We start from the raw sequence: 18,846 nt of genomic DNA, 5'->3' as shown, positions 1-18,846 counted from the left end.
TACTGTGTTGAGGTTAGTCTACATTATGCCAAGTACATATTTACATGTGTTACTATAAAACTGATACTCTATTCATATCAGGCTCATAGAAATCCTATAATTGCATATAATCCTATAATTAATCCTGTAAATTTTTGAAAAATTATGCAGACAGCTTTTCCACACCTTTTTCCAAAATAAATCAGTGGTTAAATCACCAAAATAAATCACCAGTTAAATGCTTGAAAGGAACAGAATCGTAGACTTACAGGTTGTAATTTTCAGGACTCTTTTGACTTCTCCACTTCCTGATCCTCCACAACCATCTTCATCGTCACAATCTCCACTGATTTGTTCATCCACACCTTCCCCACTGCCTGTTTGTTGGAGATCCCATTTTTCATATTTTGGAAATGATTTGCCCTGCAACAGCTAAAGACAAGATACAGTATGCAAGTTAACAGCACGGACAGAGAATTTCAGTGAGTACCTGAAATTTCATATGTGTCTCTCTAGCAATCATCTGATTTAAAAAGAAAACTCAAGTACCCACAGAAGGAGAATTCTGTTTTTATTTAATTTTTTTCTTGGCTTACAGTCAGATTTAAAAGAGTGGTATCTGGAGAAGTGTACTTTATTTTAAATAATAATAATAAAATTATTTTTATAAATATTTTTATTTTTATAAAACTGTGATTTTCTTGATAGATTAAAAATTATCAGGCACCAATTCCTGGCCCAGAGAGCAAGTGGAATGGATACAGACATCGCCTCATTCCTTCAGGCTAATCCCCCTTAGAACAAGCAGACAGCTTCCACGCTAATACCAAATGGCCCCTGATCTTTTCAAGACCCTTCTGGTGGCTGCATAGTCTTAAAATATTGTTATTATGTGTGGATTCTTACACTTGAAAGATCTGGAATAGTACGAGACCAGTGCTGCAACTCTGTTTTGAGGAATCCAAAACATGCTCAGAGCATATGCTCAGAGTGTGTCATTTGAGCATCTGGTAGAAGATGAAAGAAAATATGTACTGGGACAATATCAGGGGCAATGCCTGGCCATGGCCCAACAGACCAAGGTAGTACAGTTCAAGCCAGTGCTGGAGTTTGAGCCTGGAGAGAACTATTTTCCAGACTGCATCCAGGCATTATTTGGGGAGAACTATCAAGGCTGACTTAAAATAAAACAAGGAGATAACCTGATACCGGCCAAAGTAGTGCAGCTGATTTGTGGTCAATATACAAACTTGTTCTCTGGCTTCTTTTTATTTATCACTATAGACATGGCCAATGATGGCAGCATAATCTACAAGACAATAGGTAGAGATCTCAAAGTTTAACTCGTTTCTCCCTTCCATTAAGCTGAGCCAAGCAGTCACCAGAATAATATTAATCTCTTGCATTTATCAAATGTACAAATGCTGACATGCAGTTTTCTAAATAATAAGTGGTAGGACTGTCATACATACATATACAATGTTCCCTCTGCTCCATCCAGATTCAGCTCAGTTTAACCATCATAAACATATAGACTTCATAATATCTAAAGAAACAGGTTCCTGCAAGTGTTAACAATTCTTATAATTTTATCTATTCCAAAGTATCAGCTAGTACAGGCTCACACATTGCATTTGCTTCAGTACAGCAAGACCTCCTTACACTGGCCAAATTTTCTCAGGCTCAGATTCTTTAATTTCATAACCAGATAGTTTTTTCTCCTGAAAGTAGTTACTAATTAGCCTGAAACAAACTTCATTGTTTTATACCTTCAAGAGTGTGATTGCTTTGTTGTTCAAGCAAGGTACTGAGTTCATATTTGTGGACAATATTCTCAGTTTATTTATGGAGTATGGAGCTACTTCCCAAAATGCCTGACCTGTTAAGTGCTGTACAGTGCCCAGTACAAATATTTTAATCACTTCTACAAAGACATCACTCAGATAAATCTCAGAAGCTTTGGAAAAGCCAATTGCAACACTGCTTAAGGAGAATGCCATTCAGCACTGAATCAGCAGAACCAAATTGTGCAGCATTTTGGATTCAATGGTCTTGTTAGAGAGTCATATGCTACCTGAAAGAGAAATTATCTAGCTAAGACAAAAAAAGTTCCTTTGAACAGGTGTCCTGTTCCCTGCTCTATGTAATACATGCCATACTTCTGACAACATAATATTTATGAGAAAAAAACACCACTGCCAGTTTAATGAACTATACCCAGTTAAACATGTTATTTTCTTGGGTTTTTTGCACAGTTCAAACAGTGATATGTCTTCAAAGCCAGCTGTATAAGAGGGTACTCTTTATCTCCAAGATTTGTGGAATAGCTCTGGTAATGAACCTCCGACAAGACAGATTTTGAAACAAGTTGCTGCCAAAATTTCTACATTATGGAGACATTTATAAATAGGGTTTCCTCAGCCTGAGAACATGCATCCCCCTCTACATTCTGTATTTCTGTCTCAGTCTTAAAATGCATCGTCTTAATAAGGTCTCTATATTTTTGCAGCTTCTCTAAATTCCAGCCCAAAGTAATTATGTTCTCCTTCCTCAATTTCCTCTGTTTCTCCTCTTACTCTCCTTCCTTCAGGATGATCCCATCACATTTCTTTACATGTGGTTTCAAAACTGAAAAAGTGTTCTGCTTTTTCTAAACTTTTCACTGTACTTGAAAGAGTAAAGATTAAGAAATGAACAATCTCATTCATAACTTGGATTTTGTTATTCTCTTCAGTCTCCTTAATTTTAAAAGAAGAAATATTGCCTCCATATAAATTCACAAATCTTAGTGCTGGTTCTCTACTAAGCATGGCTTAGATCTAATAGAAATTCTTTATTAAATTTATACAATCCATGTAATTCTTCAAAGCTAGCTTGATTCATATTACAAATAAAGATAAAAGGCATTTAAAATGATTATTCTGTTGTGCTGCAATTTTTATAAAGCTATTATTTAAGAGGAATAGAAACACAAGCTATAACTGGAGAATTTTGTTGTGTAAGCTTAGGAGGTTTACTAGCTGTAGACTGTGTGCTCTGCAAAACCAGTAATGCTCTTTCCTTTGCATTACAGGCTAAAATAATATTTTTGCTTTCAGCTATCCAAAAGGTTTTTCCATTCTCCTAAATTTCTGCCATTGAAAAAAATATAAAATAAAACCTGTGGATTTAATAATACATTATTGTCTTTTGATTTCAGTGAAAATAGCAACAAATATTATTGACAATCACGTTAGTTTGACTGATTTACAGCAAGGGTTATGTCACCAGTGTTCTGAGAGTGTAGTAGGCATACCAATATTCCAGGCTGGATTTTCTGAATCTTTCCTTTAATTTTGCTGAAAGTTGAACTAAGATTTTTAAATCAAAACATATCCTCTCCTGGTGACATTTAATTTTAACAGAAAATCTGTGGGCTTTTTACCAGTACTTTGGTACGTGTGCACAGGCGAATGTTTTGGGCTTAAGTGAACTGTGCACTCCTTGGAAAACTGCAACTTCACAACTTGTCTGTGTAGTTTTGGGAAGCTGAGCATCCAGCTTAGGTCTCTCACTTCTCAGTTGCCTGGAAGCCCCTTGGGATTTTCAGTGGCTGCTTAGTGGAACACTTTATTTGGCACAAACAGGGATTCTGAAAAAGGTTATAGTAACAAAAAGTATCATTAATAAATTTTTTGAAGCTTCATATTTTAGAATGGAAATACAGAAGTTATGCTGTTGTAATAAAGTAAACATATGCAAATATATGACCCAATAAATATAATGTTTTAGTAAAACAAGTACTACTTACAGCAGCAACAGAAGTATTGATAGGGTTTTTGAACCTTCCTGATAAATCTCAGAGTGTAAGCATAATTACAAAAATTATCACTTAGAATGTGCAGCTGTCGTATAGTCCTATATGGTCTGGTAATTTTTCCAGATTACTTCAGATTTTTATAAATGACCAGAAGAGATAAAACAAGAAAAGGTAGTGATAAACCTTTCAGTGCTACACGCACTGAACAACTACTAAATAAAAAAGAGAAATGACAGATTATCTAAGATACCTCATCTGGTAAACCAGGCAATAGAATGAATTATTAAATACACACTATAATAAAATACAGACAAATGTAAATTTGCAAGTCTAAATATTGTATTACATGCATATTAGAAGATAAAATATTCTTTTCTGTAAAATAATCATCAGTGGCCTGGGTAGCCAGCAGACTGTGAATTACCAAGAATAATGTTCTAGCCAAAGATTTTAATGGAATATCTTTGAGGACAGAAATAGGCATACTAAGTCAGATTATAGCTATTATATTAACCCTAAATCCAGTTTTTGTTTCCTCTGCTCAGAAAGTATGGTACAGAAATGAGTTCTAGTGCAGTGGTTAAAAAGGAACAAAAAAATATTTTTGTTTTTTAACCAAGGAGCTCATCATTTTGTGGACCAAAAAAACCCAAAACGACACCTAAAAATGTATTTAGCCAGCCTTGTAAGCGCCTACATGAAAAAGAAAGTTTTGACAGATTTGTGTAGTGGGCCAAAGCACATGAAAATACCAAATTAATCATAACCTTATATTTACACATTCAAAGTGAATAAAACAGATTTATATTATTGATATCATACATTTTAAAAAAGCTATATCAAAATATTTTATTGAAAATTCCGGTCAGGTTCTTAAAAAATATATATATGTTCTGCATCGATTTAATTTAGAGTTTCAGGGACAGGGTATGGAGGAGGTTAGACTTAACTAAAATTGTCCCTCTGTCTCTCAGAGATCTAGAAATTATTGTGAGTAAATCTGACTTCAATTAGAAGACTAAATACTTTTTTACTTTCGTGTGCTTGCAGGAAGATTCAAGTGATTTCGTTTCTCATGTGTGATGAACACTGAAAGACTAGGGAATGTATGTTTGCACTATTGAAACTAATGTGATATTGGTTCTCTTTCAACAAAAATCTAGCATCCTATTTACTCACAATACACATCATATACCTGCAGGGGAAACATTGATTTTCTGTGAATTTTATTTTATTTTTTTCAATAAAAATATCTTGATGATACTCTGTTGCAGTTGATGTGAACTAAGCTCAGTTATAATATTTCCTTTATTTCACTTATGTGCGTATCATAGTATCATGAAGAGCTTGTGGAGGGAATCTCAGAGGAGCCCAGCCCAGCAGTGAATCCAATTTACCTAATCAAATCAAACCCAGCAGAATTATTTCTAGAAGTATGATTATTTTGAACTCTTTCAACTGAGAGAAATAAACTATCCTGAAGTTCATTCCCCTGCTTATCATTGCATACCTGAATACTTAAAAATGCAACATTTCTCTTTAGTGGTCTCATTAAAAACTACTCACGCCTCTGTAGGGTAGAATCTCCTGCAGGGTTTCATTTCCAGTAATGTGAAAAATCCTTAACAAAAATGTGTATTCTAAATTAGAAGCCTGGCTTATACTGGCAACTCGTATTTAGATAACTAGTATTACAACTCTCTCAGTCTCTCATCATAATGCCCTGTAGTGTATTTTTTTTTAACAACAAGCTGTAGTTTCGTGGGAAGTACATCAGCCCCTTTTTAATTTTTTGCTTTTTCAGGGAAATATGAAGAGAGAATGAGATTCCTAATCAGCTCTAGCCTTTGCATCCCTGAAGTGATGCAGAAAGTACAAGCAATGAGCACACTGCTCTATAAAACCTACTGCTTTCTGCCCAAAATCCAGGTCTAAAAACTCGACGTTCCAAAACCGCAGCCTCATTTTACTCCATAAAATCACCAACCAGACAGCAGTCTGAATTTCTGATGGAAAAAACATGGCATTCCTCTCCACTCTAAACTAACTCATCTCAATACAAACAGAAAAAAAAATTCGTTCTACTCACTGAACACAAGCAAGGATCAGTACGGTGGCTGTGAGCCAGCACTGCATCACTTACCTTTTGTGCTTTCTTGATACACATTTACTACTTTATGATCAAAACTCTTGCTGTTTGAGTTTAGGTTAGATATTAGAAAGAATTGCTTTACAGAGGGAGTGATCAGATATTGGAATGAGCTGCCCAGGGAGGTGGTGGATTCTCCTCTCTGGAGATAATTATAAAAAGAGAGTGGATGTGGCACTCAGTGCCATGGTCTGGTAACTGCAGCGGTAGTGGATCAAGGGTTGGACTTGATGGTCGCAGAGGTCCTTTCCAACCCAGACAATTCTATGATTCTATGGATAGTAGAAATAGGAATCACTTCAGCTTATAATGATACTGCTTCAAAAATACAAGTATTTACTCTCAGTAGTTATTTACGTAGCGTTCAAACCCATTTATTAAACAAACACAATATTCATAGAAAGCTAACTACTGAATTAGGTAGGAACAGCTAATAATTTTCACTGAAGTGAAAATTGTATAGTTCACCAGTGCCAGGCTGTGGGCCCAAGCACTAGCATACGCTATCCATTTTAATCCATCATTGGCACATTTCAGGCCATCACAGATTTGAACAGACCCAGCTAGTACTGTCCACAAAAATTCCTGACCTCAACAAGCAGCTGGATATGTCTGTTCTGCTCTGGGAAGTAGGACACTTGCAGTCCCTGATCAATATTATTTAACAGAACAGATACAGCTCCTTGGGATCTCTACAGGTGTAGTGGGGAAGGAGCTAGAGAAATAGGTACTCAATGTCTGTGTTTCTCAGTCTTTGTAACTTAGGGCTGGTTTTGATTATTCTGCAGTTCTCCCTAAGGCAAATCTTTTATTAAAGAGGCTAATTGCAAGTACCAGGGACATGGGAAAGTGTGTGCTTTCATCCTTGACCCTCTTCTTATTTAGCGATCTAGATACAGCTCTTAAATGTAATTGTCCTGCAACAAATATCCTTTTCCTAATTTGTTACATTATTAGAGAAACTCTTCCCTGTAAAAATCTTTATGTCCCTGTGTGCATTTTACAGCTAAAAAGCCTCAGGTCAGCTTCTCACATCGGTTCTGTCATGAATGATTGCTTTTCTTTCCAGTTATTACCTGTTGCAGGCAAATACAGGAGCAAAAGCTTGACTTTTGTCTGTGATGCAGCCTCTGCTAGTAGAGTTAAACACAATATCACCTGATTAGTTTAAAAGATGCTAGACTTTTTTTTTTTTTTTTTTGTCCTTAAAGAATATGTCTGGCGGACACCTCACTGCAGATTTAAATCATCCTCCAAAAATTAAGTGAGCTGGGCATTTCTAAGACAACAAAGGAGAGCAAAATTAAACCTAATAATAACTTCTACTCTTCTTTTTGTCTAGTTGTTGATATACCAGAATGAAGTAACAGTATATATGATTAATATTTAGAAACTGATGTTCTTAGCTCGTTTCACCCATCCCTGAAGACATATTTACAAGCAGAAATAAATGGTAATAATAATGAAAGAGAACCATATACATTTCAGAAAAAAAACCCCAAAACCAACCAACCAAACAAACAAAAAAAATACAAAAAAACCCCCAAATCAACCATCACCAGCAAAAGTTCATTTCAAATATTTCTAAAGCTATAGTAGGAGCATCTTCAGCATCCATTCTATTAGAGGTCTGGATCTACTTGGATTTATATTTATTATTGTTTTCTGTTCATCTGTACCATTGTATTCCTTTGAAGGTTATTATCATAACCCCCTTCACTACACCTTACAAGTTATTTTTCAGGTAATTTGCAAATAATTTTATCCTTTAAGTTGTCCTCATGCCTTTTGAGACTTTTCTACCTTGGAAAGGGTGGATACTAATGGATATGACACATATTAGACCATTTTCCTCTGTCATCATAGTAGGCTGAAATAAAATTCTTCAGAAGCTGAAATTCTTTGTTTCAGGAGAGACTGTATCAGACACTAGATAGCTTACTATCAAGTGCTTTAATGAATAACTGAGGTCTAACAAGAATAAATAAAAGGATTAATTTAAATACCATGAAATACTGTGATCAGGCAAAGCTCTTCTGAACAAGCTTACCCAGGGTTTTGGTTGGCTTTGGGCTCCAGATTCATACATCTCAATGTAGATGTCAAAAAACGTAGGTGTTTTTTCTTTAAGTAAGGTGTCTGTGGTCCTCAGTAGTAATTTACATATCAGAGGCTTTTTTCAGGTTTCTAGACATGATTGCCTAGTGCCATTTGAGATGACCTGGACTACTTGGGGCACTACATGGTTGGAGAAATGTGACAGAGAATTAGCAGAAGACCTTCTGGACCAGCAGCTGGAGGCCAAGGAACACTGAGCTTCTGGACTGACTCCAAGCACCTGTGCACAGACAACTGAACCATCAGCCTTGTCTACACAGGCAATAGAAAGCAGAAATGAGCAAAGCCAGGTGCCTAAGATTAGACTTATGGAAAAGAAATAATTGCAGAAAAGGTTTTCCAAGTGAACTCTTCATTCTTTTAACCAGACATTCCATTTTTTGTTTGTTTCTTTAATAACAGCACAGCTCCTAGTCACAATTAGGCCAAGTGAACAAAAGGACAACGGGACCCCAACCATTAATCAGATGCTACAAGTACAAAATGGAAATTTTAATTATTTCTTTGTATGCTCTCTCTTTATGTAAGTGTGGTACTAGGTAGAATGAAGATCAAATTATTTGTGATAAAGGCTGCTGATTATAATTTAAGAATTACGTTTTCTGGAAATCTTGAAAAAAGTTTCAAAGCAGGCATTTTCAGTGCTAACAACTAGAACTTATGAAACCACATGGAGAATTAATCACAGTTACATATATTTAACTCAGCCAATTTCAATTTGTCTGATGACTACCATTTTACAAGGAAGATTTCAAGGAAGAGAAAAAACCAAAGCGTACCAAGGAAGATGCTGAATGTAAGACAATTCACCAACCTGCAAGAATTCATGTCTATGGACATAATTAATAAATATTAGGTCATTATCATGCACTGGTTTGAACTGACAATCAGTTATTCGTTTGACTGTTTCTTAGAAACAAAAATCATGACAGTGACAAAACAAGAAATATCTCATATTCTTTTAAGAATAAAATCTTGTTTTAAAAATAAAATATGTATTTAGTGCTTCAAGAGGCATGTTTATATAACATTGCTACTGGAAAATAAGCTAGGATTGATTTCTACAGCAAATTATCTATACTACATTACTTGTATATCTGTGTATTTCCAGTGCCTGGAAATTCTGAGCTTCTCTCTACAAAAATAGTTCCCTCACTTTTATGACATGGATTGTTACTTAAGAAGAGTTAATGATCTGTAAACCCTAGATTCCTCTCAGTATCAGTGAAAACACAAGACTAAAGTTACAGCTGAAGTGAATTAAAAATCATGACAGATAATGAAAATTGCAGACAAGCTATTTCATGGTCTGACTCTGCCTTATGCTTCATAGATCTTAAGGTGAAAGGGCATGGTATTAAGCCAGTTAAAGGATGGATTTAAAAAATATCAACACCTTTTGGAATGCTTTCCAATTGATATGAATAACACGTTATTTTACATTTCATCTGGAAGGCCATTTAGAAGACAATACAGAAAAAGCTGTAGTATGATAATCAGTGGTGTCACCAGAAGCAAAATTATTACCAGATTGTCAGAGATACTTTATATTTCCTATTGCCATCCTATTGTGAGTGGAAAAAATTGTGATTTATCCAGAGAACTGTTTTCACTGAATGGAACTGATGACAACATTGTGAAATAATTCAGCCATGGTTTATCAATACAACCAGTGAGAGGTGGTAGGAAGTGTTCTCATTGGTGACCAGCACACAACAGGGAATAATCAACAAATTATTGACAAATAGGGCATAGTAAACCTTTTAATTCATTTGGGAGAAAAAAACATCCTGCTTTTAGGCTTGGATAAAGTGATAACTAATCAAGTGGTATATGAAAGGTAGACTTGGTACTTTATACACGTCATTGATCTCCACATCAGTAAACTGGAAGGGAGCAGCTCAGACCAACAGCCACCTGGGCCAGCAGACAAGTTTGTGGGTTTCTCAACATTTCAGAAATTTTGCACAAACGACAGTGTCTTCCTCTAAGATACTTATGTCTACTAACTACTAACTGCTGTAGGATGTTAGGTCCTCAAAAGACTTGTGGTTTGCACTTAATCAGGAATACAGATTTTCTTTTTCTTTTTTTTTTCTAATCTATCTGCATATGAAACATTGGTTGTGTAGTCTCTAGGTCTGGAAGAGTGCTTGCAGAATAATTCTTCATAGACTTCAGCTATCTCCACTTAAGCTGAGGCATACGAAGATAAGAAAAGGTGCTATCACAAGTGATTTATGCACTCAGAGATGCTAGAGACTAATATGTGCAGTTATCACAAAATTATTAACAAGAAGCTGTTAGACATTGCAATACATTATGGCAGAATTCTTTAGGTTTCTAAACAATTGTTAAGTCTTTCAGCAAGAAAAAATATATTTCAGGCTTGTTATATTTTTATAAAACTGATAAACTCCCAGAAACCTTTGAAATTAAACAGAAAATGGAAGTAGAAAGAAACTTTTACTTTTCCTGTAGCCATTGTTATGCAGCTAACACCTTAAAATTTGTCCCTCATTCTTAACAAAATGTAAACCTTAAAGATACATTTCCCTCTTCAGCAGATGCATGGAGCAGCTGCTCTGATCCTTAGATCAGAGCATTTAAAATTGACCTAGAAGATGATATCAGAGTAGACACCTATAAAATTTAATAGAGAAATTAATTAATATGAAACAAAACCCGTCAGTATTCACTCATTTCACAATGGACCATAACAATGTTGTCTATAGCATAGTTTTGGCAAGGAGGGATTCTCTATGTAAAAAGTAGTTTCCCTCCAAATACAAAAGAAATCAAGTGTGACCTTGGACTTATTACTAAGGAAGACTCTCCTTAGATTAGTAAGATAAGTATCAGTTACCAAAGCATACCACCAGTCTTCATCTGTGACTTTGGTCCAATTTTATAAGAAAGTTTGACACAGAACGTATCATAGCCTTCTGCATTATTTACCAAGTTTTTCTTAAGGTCCTATAAAACTCCTTTTAATTTCCAGTATATATCCTCCAGACAGAAGTCTAGTAGAAACTCTAGTACATTGTACAGATGAGCTTTTTATCCCATAAGCTAACAAAAGGATGGAAAACTTCATCAAGAATGAAGGAGGGGAGAAAAAAAGTTCTAAAATGAGATGGAAAGCAATTAAAGCAGAGAGGTGGAAAGAGATGTTTCATTCATTAAAGATCAGGAATTCTGATGTGACCTTTCATGCCCGCTGAATCTTCAATGGCCAATGCAAAGGGAAGAGAAGGGTTGATTTAAAGAGAAGCACAATCTGGGATTCATTGCCAGACATCAGTAAAGGAGTTCAAAAATAAGGAGAGGGAAATTTTGAGTTCTGCATTAAAAAAAAAAAAAAAAGAGGAACAAATGTAGATGTGAGTGACTGGTAATGTTGTGGCCCTTCCCTTTGTCTGTGTTGCAGAGCCAGAGACCTGTGTCATGGGTGTGACTGTGAAGACAGGCTGAGAGGGTTGGGTGTTGTTCAGCCTGTAGAAGAGAAGGGATTGCCCAGCAAAGTTGTAGTTGCCCCCTCCTGGCAGTACCCCAGGCCAAGTTGAAGGGGGCTTTGAGCATCCTGGGCTGGGTGGGAGGCATCCTTGCCCATGCAGGGGGGTCGAAACTAGATGATCTTTAAGATCTCTTCCAACCCAAACCTTTCTAGGATTCTATGAATTATGCCCCACTTAAGCCTTACACTGAAAGTTTTCCAGCTGCAGAGACTGTTTGTTGGCACTTTTCAGAAGGTATGTCAGTTCTTAGTGAGGTTAAAACACGGCCTTCCTGCCACATGATTTACCCCCGTTTCCTCTCTTGTCATTTATTTTCATGATTTCTATATAATTATATGCTCTGCTTATACTTGTTCTGTAGTGAGGCTGCTTTGCATAAACTGCGACTTATGACATATGAAGGCTATATTTTAAATACTTTTTGCCTTCAAAGTCTTCTTAAAAGAACTGCTATTGCCTAGTCTTGTCGAAATCCACCATGCCTGTTTTTCAAAATCTTTGAGAGAACAACTCATGTATCCTGGAAGTATGGAATGGTGGAGGAAGGGACATGTATTAGTTGAGAACAAGTTTCTTGGTGCATAAAGAAATGGACCACAACCTTCCCAGAAAGGTTTGATGGAGCTATTTTTTTAGATCCCATTGGGTCTTTGTAAATGTGATAAGTCTGTAGCTTTTCTCCAAAAACCTAGCTTCAAGTTCAAGTATCTGCCTATGCTATTTCTCTGTGACATTACTTATTCAGATGCAATCAAATACCATGCAGAATATCATCACATAGAAGAAGCCTTTTTTGAAATTCCCGAGAAAGCTCATGCATTTTGCAGATGTAATATGTGTACAATAGTCTAATTATAATCCTATTCTATGCAGACTATATTATTAAATATACTTTAATTGTTGACAGATGGCTTTGGACCCTGGATAAATGTTTATAAGGTCACAATTAGTAGCACCCACAAAAATTCCAGATATTTCAGTCTGTCTTTTCTCAATCCTCTTATATACACGTGCAAACTCAGGATTTCCATGATCATAACTGACTTATTGCTTAAATTATCTCAAGACGAATTTTCTTTTCAAAGTTAAATGAATAGTGCATAGATTCCAAATGCTTTTGATTCATTTGGAAAATCAGAGTTATCAAATATTGCCGTTATACTGATTGTTCATAATTGCCCACTTTCACTGATCTGATCACCTACATAGGAGACAGCAACAGAAACCTTCAAATCTCAAAAAAAGTGCAGAAAACAGGATCAATCTAACAACTGCTTCCATTGACATGTGATGTTAGTGCACAGTCCTCTTTTTAAGAACTTGGAAATCTTCATTTAAATCACAGATAATGAAAACTCAGTTATTAAATAAACATCCAGAACAACTAGAAAACAGTCAGCATTTACAAAAAGTACCATATAGAAAACAGATTCAATTGCCTGAGCTTTTCAAAGTTATGCCAGGGTAGGCTTAAACTAATGAATAAGGTGCAGTCTGAGGGGTCACACAAGTTACAAAAATTGGTTTTGTGTCTTTTCAGCTCTTGGGGTAGGAGTCACTTATTGTAGCTTTAGTAAACTAAGCTTAGACAACTGTCTGCAGCAAGACAGGCAGATCCAGTAATTCGTTTCTGAAAGATGTTTATTGAAATAAAAAGACAGATGCCCTGTTCTAATTTCAGTTTTTAATAAAACAAGCATCTGGATGAATGAGCTTTAATTTCTTTGTCACTGTAGGATTTGTCTACTCAATTTAGACATATGCAGACTAGTTAAGTGGTATTAAGTCAATTTTTAGGGTCACTAAATCTTTTATAGCCACTGAAAGGAAACCAGCATCTTCAAAAGACTCGCCTCATCCTAAAATAAACCATATAAGAATGCATGGACATAAGCATTGCTGGAAGGGTGTTATCTGGCACCACATATTCCAAAGGTGTTTTTTTTTTTTTCTTCTGAATTCTTTCAATAGATGCTCATTCTAGCAAAAATAATTCCCTCTCAGAAAAGTTTGACTATTTAAAAGAACATGAGAAACCTTACTATTTAGCTGGAAAAACTGTTGCCATGAAATGATAGAATACCAAGCCCTTTCAAGGGGGTGTGGTAATTTCTCCCCTGAAAGTCTTGTCAACAAATTCATCAGGAAGAAGGGAAAGACAGTAAATGTCAGCCACTTGATGGAAGTCTTTAGAATGTTACAAAGATAGAGAAAAATATTTTTAAAGTTCTTAAAGAATAAAAAAAAATTGTTTTATTTGTTTTCCTTACAATTAATACAGGTTTTTAAGGCATGTTTTGTGCATTTCTTTAGCACAGCAACAGTAAGTTTTAATTTTTTTCCCTCAAATCAGAAATATTTCCCATAAAACATGCCAACTAAACATCAGAAATAGATGAGTCAGTATTCGAAAGCTTTTATGAATCAAAAATTTAGAATTCCTTTGAGATGAGACATTTTTATTATATTTTCTCTCACATAGAGCATCTAGTTTAGAAAATACTAGAAATCCCTATTCATTTAAGTTATATATTATTCTTTTAATGGAAGTATGATTTTCTAGAATTAAAGAATACAATATAAAATCAGGAAGTCATTGTTAAAGCCTAGGAGAAATATCATAAGATTTTTTGTAAGGTACATGGGGTGGTTTTGAATTTATCATAATCCAGTTACATATATGCATATCCTAGCTGCTCTGTGAATAACATATGACAGATGGAGTTTGAGTTCAGTTTCAAATGCTGGTAGAATTTATATATTGCACATAACCTGACAAGGATTGCATTATTGCAAGGCATTCATTTCTGCATGGTTCTGTAATGTAAATTTGTGTACAAATGAGAAACATTAGGAGTGTAAGTGTTAATGCAGAAAAATACAGAATGCTTTTCATGAAATATGAGTCAAAAATGTATAAAAATGTCTGAGCTTTAGTTTTGAGATTTCATTGTTCCCATTTCTCTTTATATCTTTAAAAAAAAAAAGAATCTTCAGTAAATTATAATCCTAGATGTTCAAGTCAGGAGAATTGCATACAGCATTTCAATAGTACACTACTTGGATATATACAGTGTAGATGTCATGAAAATACAGCTGTATTTATAAAGTAATATTAACACATCTCTGCTACATCAGATAACAGACAAATTTGTGGGGTTTTTTTATTTGTTGTACTATTCCTTTGCTTCCAAGCCTGGCCCCTACAACTGAATAAACTGAAAAGAAAACAAAGAACTTCTAATGTGAGGTGGTGCAGTTTGATGGAGTGTGGGGTACTACCAGGTGTTGTGCTGCAGTGTGGGAGAAAAATATCACCCATAATGTCCCCAAGAGGCAAAGACTGTTGGTACTAGCACAGCATTAGGGAAAAAGATATGGCTTCAAAATGAAGAATTTACATGTCTCACCCTTCCTTAAAATTCTGTCAATAGAAGAATAGCTCTCTTTCTTTTCCCATCAGGTAATACCTTAATTATTAGTGTTTTGATGAAAAAAAAAAAAAAAAAGGAAAACAGCTTCAGACTGAAGTCCCTTTCCTGTCCACAGTGATTCATCCCCACATTCCTTTTATTGTCTTAACTCTTACACCATGGTCTAGCTCCATTAGGAGAAAGGAAAGTGTATTCTTAAAAAAATGCATCAATGAAGAATGAGTTCCTTACATCTTATGGGCCAAAAGTGCTGAAGAGAAATCACAGATTTGTAACTTCATAGTTTAAGATCTGGACGTTACATATATGCACACTTCAGTTATCCTCACTGAAGGATAAATAAAGTTCTGTCACCTCAAAGATCCTGTAATTTTGACATAGAGAAACTCTTACTGGGAGGAAGTGAATTCAGATCCCTCACCTTGCAGAATAGTACATTAGTCATCAAATTCTCATTAGAGGGAGAAAAAAAAAGGGGGGGGAAGGGGGAAATAGCAGTCACTTCTCTCAGACTGATATTAAATGTCTATGCTGTTTAGGATATGTGATCATCCCCACCAGTATGAAGGAGCACACAGACACACAGGCTGGGCTTGATGATCTGAGAGGTCTTTTTAATCCTTATTAATTCTGTGATTCTTTAACTTTTATTTTTTACTTTTCTTTCCATAATTCCAACTGGAGGGCATCCTGTGGCAGGTGCTGCAAAGCCAAGCCAGTCTTAAGACTACTTTCCCATTGCTGTACTCTAGGAGTAGAAACTTGTCCCCAGATGTATTACACTGGGCTCTGTAGAATATATGTGAGAGGATGCATTTAGAGGTTCTGCTACATGGTTCTTAAACAGTCCAGACAATTTCTTTAAGCACAGAATCACAGAACAGTTTGAGTTGGAAGGGACCTTAAAGATCATCTAGTTTCAGCCCCCCTGCATGTGGGACACCTCCCACTAGACCAGGTTGCTCAAGGCCCCATCCACACCTTCCTTGGGAAACCTGTTCCATTGTCTCACTACCCTTGCCCTAAAGAAATTCTTCCTAATATCAAATGAAAATATACCTTATTTCAGTTTAAAACATTTTCCCTTCATTTTGAAGATGTAATATACAAGAAAATCTGCTCTACATTTTACTTCTGTGCACAGTGGCAATATATTTATTCTTTTGTCTATAAAGTGGACAATTTCCTTCACAGTTAGGTTCGCAATATTTACCTTAGATTCCTTCCTTTCCCTCTTACACAGGGATTTAACATATTTAGCCTAAGGTAAATGCTTCCTGAAAATGATTCTGTTTTGTGCTTGCATCAGTTCCTAAAAGCTTTGACTAGCAATTAGCTATAAGTAGTTCTGTAAGCATATTTCATATGCTTGATGGTTAAATCATAAGTTAACAATAGAAAAATAAAATATAGTTATCAATGTACTAGGTAGTCACTTCTTGTATACTTAATGGCATATGAGCAATGAAACAGTCATTAAATAACAGTTACTGGTGTGATCAAAGCCCTAGCTGGATAAGATTTAGAGATCACAGAGTCAAGTGTACATATTCACTTCACTACCCAAGATGGAAATACATATTCAATTTTTAATTCAGGAAAATTAAGAACAAAATTATTATGAAGGGCTCCAGAGGCATCTCATTTGTATTTTTTGTCTAGTTAATTATAAAATAATGCATTTAGAAGTGAAGCCATGTTGTTTAGCAAATTTTCTAGTCCTGTAGTTTTATCAGTGTCCACAGTTCAGTTCAGGCACTGATCTATAGTACTGATCATCTAAATTAGTATACTGTGATTTGGAAGTTCTGCTGCTTAGAAGAGACATTTGATTATGCAAACGTCAAGAATGAATCACTATGGATCCTGGTTTAGAATGAATGATTCCTCTATGTGAAGATAAAGTCTGAAAGGGAAGAAGCCTAAACTTTTTATCAGACATCCCAATAATGTACTTCACTCACTAGTCACATAAATAGCTATATTTCTTGATTATATTTCTTGAACAATTAAATTAGAAATAATACAAATATTGTTAAAATGGTTACATTAACATGTGATTTATGCATTAATATTCTTTTATTAAACACTGGAAGTCCTAAAAAGTAGTACTTTACCTTACACATAGTAATGTATTGGAAAACAGAGGAAAAAAAAAGACTCTTTAGATGCTTATAAACGTAGAAATGGAAAAATATGTTCTTAAACTTAGGGACATATGAAGAAAATATATTTCACAGAGGAGATAAAATACTATAGTGTGTTGTTGTTTCTTTTTTTCTTCCAGACATTTATTCCATTTTAAATGACGCAAAATCCTTCATATTTGATATTTATGAGTTTCTTATTTGTTGGAAGAATAAATATAAAGCAAATAAGTAAAATTGATCATAGCAACTTTTAAAAAGTAATCAAAACACATTATCACTAAACAATTAATTCTAAAGAACTTTGGCAATACTTTATAAACTATCAGAAGCTCTGAAAGTTACTCATGCAAACCATGAGTAGAATCTCAGTGGCTGCTTCTGAGTTGCAGAGAAGATGTAATGCATAGTACACCCCACAGTCCTGGTGGCCTGACTGTCCCATATCCAGTAGAAGCAAAAAATGGGACACAAAATTTATGTCTGTGCTAGTAATCATCCATAGCATGCATCTTTAGAGGAGCAGGAAACAACTTTGGGCATGAGCATACAATTGTTTCTATTTTGCAATTGTTAATATGGTTTTGGTTCCTGACACTCACCAAATATCCTCTTTGGTGAGAGGCTGGATCAACCTTGGGTTTCATTCAGAAGTAAGGACACCCAGAAACCAAATGTCCATTGTCAGTTTTGGGCATAGTCCCCCTGTTTTGAAGAAAACAAGAGTATCTGTATGAAACCAGGCTATTCCATGGCAGTTAGCCTCAGCACAAGAGAATAAGCTCAAGGATGTTATTTTGGTAGTGTACATACAGCCAGAGTGGCTTTTCTGTCAACTTAATATCTTCAGAATATTTCCTAAACATTCTTTAGATGTAAAAACTGCAATCTGCCTCCCCAGGTTTCAATATAAACAAAAGACCTCTTTAATATGCCCATGAGCTTCTTTCAGTTAAAGTGCATTGGTACAGTAAAAATAGGCAACGTTAAGTCTCATTTTCCTTAGTTAGAGTTAATGTCAGCTCATTTGCTGGTAAATGAGAGCATAAATAAAAAGCATCTTCTTGAAGTTTATCCTTATTATCACAGACACGATAATAGAGAAGGGAAAAAAAGAAACCAAATCAAAACAAAAATCCCCAACCAAACCAAAAACCTAAACTGTGATCAATTATTATATTCAGATCAGCAAAGTGGTAATACCTGAATGCTTTGGGTGTGTATCCCCATTTACAAACGTTACAGCAGTGGCAAGACCAGGAGCTGCAGCAAATGAAAAGATTGCAGCTGTTTCTCTTAAATGGTAACTGCTGCTGTAATCAAGGCCTCCATCTCACAACAATTGCAATATGCTGAATTGAGATTAAACCCTCCCTAAGTATCAGCAAGTCCGTGGTAAGTGTCTGGTTGAATGATTTTAGCTGATATAATATTACTTGAATTAGGTTAGCTGCCTATCATTAAAGGCTATACTAACACATTATTGCACTCTTGTCAAGGATTAAGAATGTGCATGCTGATAATCACTGTGTACAAGAAGTGGTACAGTTGGCATCTAGCAATTCAATCCTGTATTTGAGCCTGAGGTCCCCAGCTTTGATTAGAGTTGCTGCTGTAATTCTGCAATTACATTAAGAAGTTCTGTGGATCAACAGGAACAGGCCAAAATGGCAAAGTAGTTGGTGCTGATGACCTCCTCCCC

Source organism: Heliangelus exortis, chromosome 1, assembly GCF_036169615.1.
Source record: "Heliangelus exortis chromosome 1, bHelExo1.hap1, whole genome shotgun sequence".
Taxonomy (NCBI): Eukaryota; Metazoa; Chordata; class Aves; order Apodiformes; family Trochilidae; genus Heliangelus; species Heliangelus exortis.
Note: the sequence above shows the minus strand (reverse complement) of the source record.